The following is a 7,872-nucleotide window of genomic DNA, read 5'->3' on the forward strand; positions in this document are numbered from 1 at the left end:
TTTCATATAAGGAGAAAAATATGTATAAGAAACATAATATTTATATTTTAGATACTCTGTGCTGGATGTGGTGATCCACACCTGTAATCCCAGTAACTGAGACTGAGGCAGAAGGATTGAAAGTTTGAGGTCAGCCTCACCAACTTAGAAAGATCCTGTTTCAAAATTAAAAATAAAAAGGCTGGGGATATAGCTCAGTGGTTAAGTACCTGGGTTCAGTCCCTGGCACCAAAAAATAATTTTAGATACTCTGAAAGTTTCTGATCTTTTTCATAAGTTCTTTCATAAGTTGAGAGTTATATTTGGTGCTATGTAAATAAAAATGAACTTATTCTATGGCCTCTGTTATATGTAGTAAGGGGTAGGTAGTAATGAGGTCAGTAAAATATGGAAATGTCCTGAGAAAATTGTATTATTTTCTATAAGCTGAAAAGAGATTCTAAGACACTTTGAAATAACTTTTTGGACTAGGTTATGTGGTTCTTAATAGTTTCCTAAGTTTCAGAATTTGATTTAAGGCTTGTTTTAGAAACCAGTGAATTCAGAAGTTTGATAAACAGCTGTTTATTAAAACTAGCTGGAAAGGTTGTAAAAAAATAACTTTTGGAATCTATTTTATATATTTTAACTTAGGTATCCATGAATAGCTCTGTTAACTTCTTTGGGTATCAGGAGATCTGGTCTTCGCCAAAGGCTTTAGAAAGACTAAATATCTACTCTGCTCTTTGTCTCTGCCTCTTAACAGAGAATATTTAGTTTGTGTTCTTTCCTAGGGGCAAAAAAGGGTCAGATACATTCTTAAGGCTCATCAATGTTTGCAATGCAGAATGAGTTAGAAAGAAAATAAGAAATGGATGTGTTTGCACCTCTGTTTTCCATAAAAGCTCTCTTCTTCCACCAAAACAAAACAACATCTTCTTGCAGGGAAGCACCATACAAAACAAGACCTCAGTTTGAAGTTAGAAGTAGATTCATATCCCAGTCCTACCACCACCAAGCTATGTGATCTTAGGAAAGCACCTAACCTCACAGTTGTAAAAGTGATGTAATACTTAACCTCTGGAGGTTGATACAAAGTTTGAATGAAATAAAATACATTATTCTCTGGAAAATGTGTATAATTGAATGTACTTACCATCTCTTCTAATAGTAAGAAGTTAATGGATTCCAAAAGATGATATAGTCATAAAAACTGATAGTCTGAGGAAGACAGGATTTTTTTAAAGAAGCAATGGACCTGGGTTAGTTCCAAACCCAGTTGTTTCTGTGGTAGAGATGGTGATGTTTATAAACTTGAGAAGCTGTGCATGTGAACAGGGTGACTGCATAAAGTTGAAATGAGCTCTATGTGGGAATGGTGTGCTGGAATTTGAGACACAACAGTGGAGGTGTGAAATCATTGGTTCTTTAATATATTGATAGTGGCTATTTGTATTCTCTCTCTTCCTTCTATGGACCCTAGGCCCCCCATGCTGAAGATCTCCTCAATCTCCAGGCATGTTGACAGGTGGACCATGACATCTGTCAATGAGGACTCCAAGACAGAGTGAAAGAGAAGGCCCACGGCTACCACCAGGAAGTGGGCCATGTCCTGGGAGAGGAAGTCTGTTAATGCCATCTGTCAGGCAGCAGGGGCAGGCTGTGCTCTGTAACAGCAATCCCTGTCTCTCCAGGCCTTGAAACTGCCCACGCCATTTCAGTTTTCTGCATTAGTAGTAATTAGTGGCCATTAAGGCCACTTGTGGACCAGGGCTGATAGGCAGCAGCCCACATTTCAAGGTGACCACACATGAAGGAAAGAAAGAACTTGGGTGTGTCCCCTCTGGCAGCCCAGAGTGATGATGCCCTCAGCTACCCTCACAAGAATGGCTGTGGAAGCCACTGACCTGCAGGGAGGGTACAATGTATGATCCAGTGGCCCCCGAGGGAGGAGAACCAGGAGAACGTGGTCCCCTTTCCCAGAGGCCAGAGACAGCAGAGAGCAGCTGGGTGACTCAGAGGAGACCATGGGAAGGAGAGAGGGATGTGGGCTGTCCTCTTGACTGGCCATGTGGCCTGAGGTTGTGACAGGGCAGTTCCTCTTTCTGGGCTTCCTAATAGGATCCTGGGATCTTGTCTATTCAGATGCTTCAGTGAGTCCGTTCTGGGATCTGTTGTGGAGAACAGGACTCAGCCTCTGCCTCCCTGAGTCTGCATGGGGCAGGAGTCTGCTCCAGGCCTGTGTGTGATCCCTGGGCTCAGCTGGGCCTGGCAGGCCAAGGGAGAGTGAGGCAAGTGGCCAGGGCAGGAGAGGATGCACAGATTGTTTAAAATCAGGAATTCTGAGATGCAACATGGTCTGGAATCGTGTTTTAGGCGACTGAGTGTGCCCCCTTCAGTTGGGCTGATGGAGGAGGCACCACAGCTGGGCTGCTCAGACTCGGCTCCTCAGTTCCGGAGGCCAAGGCCGGGTGGCCTGGCCACAGTCTCCTCTGGGCATGTCCTCTAGAAGCCTTCCTGGAGATGCCGGCAGAGAGTGCTGGTCTCCTCCTAAGGCCACCAATCGTGACCCAGGGCCACTATGGCTGGGGAAGGTAAAACCAACCCAGAGAAGGCCCTGCCAGGAGGGCACAGGAGCCCGGCCAGCCCCAGGGGGAGACCATGGCCAGTGCACTCTGCAGGAGAAGTGCTCATGGGCACTTGTGCCACAGTTGTGTGGTTAGATGGCAGAACCCGCAGTGGGCCCAATGAGTGGGACAGGGCATGAGAAGACCAGGGGACACACCGCCTGATCTGTTCTTTGTGCTCAGGGGAGGACTTGCATGCAGGCTGGCCATGAGCTGAGAGTCCTAGTCCCAGGCACAGGTCCTCAGGGGACTGAGCACCTGACATGAGCCAGAGCAAGTCTGGACCAATTCTGTACCTGGGCAGGGGTGAGCTTCACACCCACCACCAAAACAATTTTAATTGTTCTGACTTCTTTAAATAAATGTTACCTTCAGCTGTTCACCAGGCACCCGGTCAGACGTGTGGGGGTGCCCTGGATGGGAATTTGCCTGTCCCACCGGTCCCATTGTAGAAACCAGAAGGGTCACCGCTCAGATCCTGGCTGTGGGGAAGAAACCTCCTTATTCAGCGGATGGGCATCCTCAGCCCCAAGAATGTGCTGGCTTCACCACCAGGCACAGCTGACGCTCTTTAACAGCCATCGCCTTTACAGTGCTTGTGGGGTTTCCATAGCAGAAATGCTGCCGCTCTCTCTCACAGGATGTTTGCCTGTGTGACTGTAGCCCACAACCTGCCGTGACCCATCAGGGTATCTTGGATGCCAGCACACTCACGGACAGTGCCCCTGCTTCATGCCCATGCCACAGAAGGTGGCTCACCATCTTCTAAATCTTGGATGGCAGCTTGAACTTGATAAGTTCAGAGAGGCCACCAAGAGCCTTGTATGCTTTTGCTTTGATAAAACCATAAAAGCTCTTCTAAAAGCCTGGCTGGGCAGGAGTGACCAGTTATGGTGTGTTGTGATAGAGATAACAAGTGCTGCCTTGTGAATAAACAAGAGCAATCTGAGTGCGTGGAGTGGCTACTGTAATGGAGAACTCTGTCTTGCAACTGACTTTCACATTCACTGTTTAAAGGGTCATTTGGAAAGTAATTGTTCTTCTTCTTATGTGCTCACTAGCTCACATTTAGAAATATTTCTCTTAAAATATTTCTCTCCTACTTATGCCATTAGAATCGGTCTCTGTATGTGGAGCTATGTATGTGCACATGTATATTTCAATTGTGTAAGTTCTTTAGTTTCTAAAAAAAAAGAAAGAAATGCAAGTTTAACATTTGTGCAAACAATTATTTCCTTTTCTGAACACTAAGAACAGGATTGCAAGGTGAGTCACTTCCACCCAGAGATGAATACATGATATTTTCCCAGCAGAAGTGCTTCATTCCTTGCACTGGACATTCTGAAGCTGTGGGAGAGGTGCCGACACGCTCTCTGCATCTGCTGCACAGAGATCCAGAGGGGTCTCCAGTGGAGGCTTTGAGGAGGTTCATGACTCAGGAAAGGGTGGTATGGGCACCAGGTGGCCTCCAGGGTGCCTTCCCTCACTCTCTCGCCAGCACCAACCTTGTTGCAGTCATGCTGAGTCCTGATCTGGTTGAAGATGAAACCCTTGGGTGTGCAGACCTGGGTCACTTGCTACAGTGTGGACCTAAGGCTGAAGGCCCCGTGCTGGAGTGCTCAGTCCCCAGGATATCATACCGGGGCAAAGAGACAGAGGATGGTGCTCCAGGGATATTCCAGCTCCTCCCCATCCCCCGTGGAATGAGATGAGCGCTAGTGTCCCTTTGGCTCTGGGGTTCAGATTGGAGGGACACTGAGGACTCCTGAACCCTTCACTCCACGGCTTCCCAGTCAGCCTTGATGCTCTGGGAACAGCAAATGCAAGAAGATTTCAAAGCAGTTGGGCTATTCCCAGTGGGATGGGGCTGACACCACTGTGGGATCAGGAACCCCAACACTGGATTGCGTGCATATCCATCTCTTCCCTCACTTCCTAGTTCTTTAAAAACAAGGAACACTAGAATAAACAAAGGGAGAGCCTCTTTTGACCCCATGTGGAAATGGACAGACTATATGGAGCCAGACTGAGGCCTGACCCCAGCCTGGACCTCCCACCCATGCCGGGCCGTGGCTGAGCCCCGCCCAGGGAGCGAGGCCATGGCCAGAACCCAGAAGGTGAGCAGGAGCCCGCTTCTGCTGCCACCCACCTTCCCAGCCTAGGGTTTTCTGCCACTCCTTAATAAACACATCTCAACCCTCCATGGGCAGCAGTTGGCTGGCCATGACCACACACTCCGTATCAATCCTTACTTATTTAATCCTAGTTTTACTAAGACCGTTGGGTAAATCCCATGTACTGTGAGAAATCATTAAGTATTTTTTTTTTAATTTGAGAAGCCTGACAAGGCTAGCACAAAGATACTGAAACAGTTAGTGTCCTGACAGGCATACATTAGGGCAGAGGTTGGCCTGTGGGGCCTGACAGTCTGTCAGGATTCATACAGTGATGGGTTCACATGCTAATGATTTGGGGGAGCTTTGTGATATAAGTGAACTCTCTCTATATGCCCCCTGGCCACTTGGATGTTAGTGCTTTGCACCATGATGTTCTACCTTATTAGGGACCCAGACACAATAAAGCCACATGACCACAGACCAAAAACAAAGTAAACCTTTGGTCCTTTTAACTTGTTTCTCTCAGGTGTTTTGTCATGGTGACTGAAAACTGTAATCAACAGAATATCCCCTCATCTAAAGAACTAGAAATTTTATTTTTAAATTTTACATTGTTTTCTAGTCACAGAAGCATTTTCTTTGGAAGATGTCACACTTAATAACACAAGCAACACAAATGTGTTACATAGACTAGTAATATGGTAATTTGGGCTAAGAAGTGTTTATACACACACACACACACACACACACACACACACACACTTCCTTACTTTTTGTAATGTTGCTATTTTTTCCATCACATCATTGAAGAAAATGCATCTTGGAGTTGTGGTAAGTGGTCATCTAGGTCAATGTCCAGGCAGCAGATGGCCTGGCATGTTCAGGGAGGGTGAGCACAGCTGTTACTCCTTCTCTCCTTGTGGTCTGACCCAGGAAACCCAGGAAGAAAACCAGACCTCAGTGCCAGGAAGGAAATGGAGTGCTTCTCCTTACTCTGGACAACCCCCACCGCAGACCAGCGTAAGCCTTTGAGGATCTCTTCTTGACAGAGGGCTGGCGGGACATGTAGGCTGTGCTGAGAACTGTAAGGGAAGAACTTTGAAATCAAATAGAATTTATGACTACAGATCTGCACTTAGTAATTTAATGGCACATGCTCTGAGGCCTGCTTCCTTCTCTAATGTGGGAGCAGTGTACCTGCTGTGCCCAGGAGCACGTGGGCTTAGAGGCCAGATGTGCGGCCTGTAGTGGGGAGTTAGCTTTCAGAACACGCAGGATGTCAGGGCAGGACATGCAGGCCCTCCAGAGCCTAGACTCCAGGCGCTGCAGACTGCATCCAAGCCCTTCCAGCTTGCGGTGTACCATAAATATGCTTCAGACTAATTGACATTTTTTAGTCAAAGGGGAAACTGAAAGCTCTCTGAGTGGACTCAGGCACATGACAGGGTGTGTGATGGCGCAGATGTATCTGTTGTCTTTGGGTGTGTTTCTGGGAGGAAGGCGCATCAGGCATGCCCCCCCCCCGCCCCGTGGCGCCTGTCAGGGTGACCATGTGACCCCTGTGAAGCGGTGCCTGTGTGTCCTGGTGAGCACATCACGGTGCCTGACATGTGGATGGACTTGGGAGTTCAGGGCTGTGATGGGCAGGGAGGTTTCTCCTGTGCTGTGCTGAGAACCACAGAGCAGTTCAGTGCTGGCCTGGGCACCCGTAGGGCCTGTGGTCTCCTCTCCAGGAACCTCCTAGAGCCAGACCTTCTCTGCCACTGAACCACACCTTCTCAGAAAATCCCCTCCAACATCACTGCCTTCCATAGCCCCCACATTTTCCATTATGCTCCAAAAGCATTAATTGATTGAGGAGAACATGAGATGCCCAGGTTCACACCGAGAGCCCCTTCCCTGGGAGCCCCACAGTGACACCTTCCACTCTTTCTCAGAGCTGTGCTGCTGGGCTGAGAGTGTGCTCCAGTTCTCCTACCAGTCCCGGCCTTGGCCCGTGCTTCAGCAGGAGCTGATGGTGTGTTGCTCTCCATGTCTCTGTCCCTTCCTGATGATGGCCATGCCCCCAGCAGCACTGCACAGCATGTGAGGCCCTACTGGAGTTTACAGGGACATCACCACGCTCACGGATATTGGGTGGCACTAGCTCTGCAGCCGCCACCTTCCTCTGTCCCTCTCCATGCCTTGGAAGCATTTAACTTCACTGTTCCCTAACTGTTGCCCCTGGTACTGGGGGCAGGGGAATGTCCTCCCTGAGATGGGACCCCGGAGGTGAAATCAGTGTCAGAGGGAAGGCCTGGAGTCAGGCAGAGCTGGCCTCACTAGACACTGCTGACACTGCGGAGGGAACACTGGGTCCATGCTGCACAGATGGGTTGCAGGATGCCAGGCTTCAGACACAGGTATGAGTCCTTCCAGAAGGTGCTGAGGCTCTGAATATCAGTGAGTTTCCTGAGAGAGATCATGGGGGAGAGCATCAGGGCCACACACTGCTCATGAGGCCACAGCCCTGGTTACTGATGGACCCTAAGAAAGGAAGAACCGTACATTGGCTTCCTGCCATGCTTTCCTCTCTGCGGGGCGATCTCTTTTGTCTAAAATATGTCCTGTGGGGTTAACCCAGGAGAAAGTGCAGGTTAGCTGTGCTGAGCTGCAGCCTCCAGAACCCAGACCTTGGACGGGGGGCGAAGTTCTCGCTTCCTTCTGGGCAGCTGTCCCTGCACAGCCCCCTGAGCCCTCTCGTAACACTTCCACAAGGGTCTGTGTCTGCCCTGGACAGGACACGCAGCTCAGGGCTGGACCAGCAGGATACAGTAGCCTCGTCCCCCTTGACTCCCATCGGATTCCAGCATCAGGACTGTACAGCTCCCACCGTTCAGGCTGAAGCTCAGTCCAGGCAGCACAGGAACTGTGGTGGCCATTGTGGGGACCTCCTGCCTGCTGCCATGGTGGCCTAACATCCACATGTGTTCTGGTGCTCCCAGGGTGCTTCCAGGGTGATGTGATGAGACGAGACCTCAGGCACACTCCACGCTGGGGCATGGGTTTCAGGGTAACTAGGCACTCTCTCTTTTTCTCCACACACGCATGCACAAGACACACTCAAAAGACTTTATATATTTTTATGTTTTATGATAGCAAATTGGTAG

The sequence above is a fragment of the Callospermophilus lateralis genome, chromosome 2, assembly GCF_048772815.1.
Source record: "Callospermophilus lateralis isolate mCalLat2 chromosome 2, mCalLat2.hap1, whole genome shotgun sequence".
Taxonomy (NCBI): domain Eukaryota; kingdom Metazoa; phylum Chordata; class Mammalia; order Rodentia; family Sciuridae; genus Callospermophilus; species Callospermophilus lateralis.